Source organism: Seriola lalandi, unplaced genomic scaffold, assembly GCF_002814215.2.
Source record: "Seriola lalandi dorsalis isolate HSWRI2012SDOR001 ecotype SW California unplaced genomic scaffold, Sedor1 jcf7180002055009, whole genome shotgun sequence".
Classification (NCBI taxonomy): domain Eukaryota; kingdom Metazoa; phylum Chordata; class Actinopteri; order Carangiformes; family Carangidae; genus Seriola; species Seriola lalandi.
In genome coordinates, this window is record NW_019525552.1 from 472,957 (window position 1) to 473,883 (window position 927).

Below are 927 nucleotides of genomic sequence, written 5' to 3' on the forward strand. Positions count from 1 at the left end.
CTGGGTCTGTAGCAGGATAACTAAGGGATGGTTCAGGACTGGGAGCTGGTTCCACTGCAGAGGAGCCTGACAGCTGAAGCTTCTGCTCTTCAGACACGAGTACAGCTGGGTGTCGTCTGCGTAACGACGGACTTTCATCTGCTGCTTCCTGATTGTTTGTCTAGAGGAAACAGGAGAGTCTTTATCAACATGAACAGACTCAGACTCAAACCAGCCTAGTGTGGTTCCTTTACTGTTCTAGTCTCTGCAGTAAGATCCTGTGATCAATGGTGTCCGATGCAGCAATAAGATCCAGTGGGACCAGTTGGACCAGTACAGAGACCAGTCCAGTGTCTGAGGCCATGAACAGATCATTAGTGACTTTAACCAGAGCTGGTTCTGGGCTGAACTCTGAGTCCTGACTGAAGAGCTTCAGTCCACCACCACACAGCTGTTAGCAGAACCTTTAAAGGACGTTAGGGATAAAGGGGGGTGGATAAGGTCTGTCACTGGCTGAAACATCTGGATCATCTGTTCTCTAAGAGTTGGAGTTTTATTAGTGAAGAAGCTCATGAAGTCACTGCTGCTGAGGGTCAGAGGAAGCTGTGACAGAGCTGAACACACACCTGGGCATGTTCTTCTTTTCTCCTGTTCACCTGGACAACAGGAGGTTCTGGCTTCACAGAGGTTAATAGACTCACCTGTCTCACCCCTCACTACAGGTGTGTGTCAGACACAGAGACTGAAGACAGAAACAGATCAGACATCTGCATCAGCTGGTTCATTAAACACTGTCAATCTACTTTGTGTAATAACTGACCTCTGACCTTCAGTGACCTCTGTCCTCTTGTTGCAGGTGTGTGTGTGCTGCTGTCTGGACTGACTGTTTCTGCAGGTGAGAGAGAAAACAGTTACTGACTGTATGTGAATGTCTCTCTCTCTCTCTCT

General features: G+C 48.1%; 1 protein-coding gene across 1 annotated transcript in view; it reads left to right on the top strand.

Annotated features, from left to right (window-relative positions):
* LOC111647837 (multifunctional procollagen lysine hydroxylase and glycosyltransferase LH3-like) overlaps nucleotides 1–927 on the top strand; it is a gene marked incomplete at its 5' end in the record, with an annotated part of 11,144 nt that overhangs the window by 9,396 nt on the left and 821 nt on the right. The window lies entirely within an intron of this gene.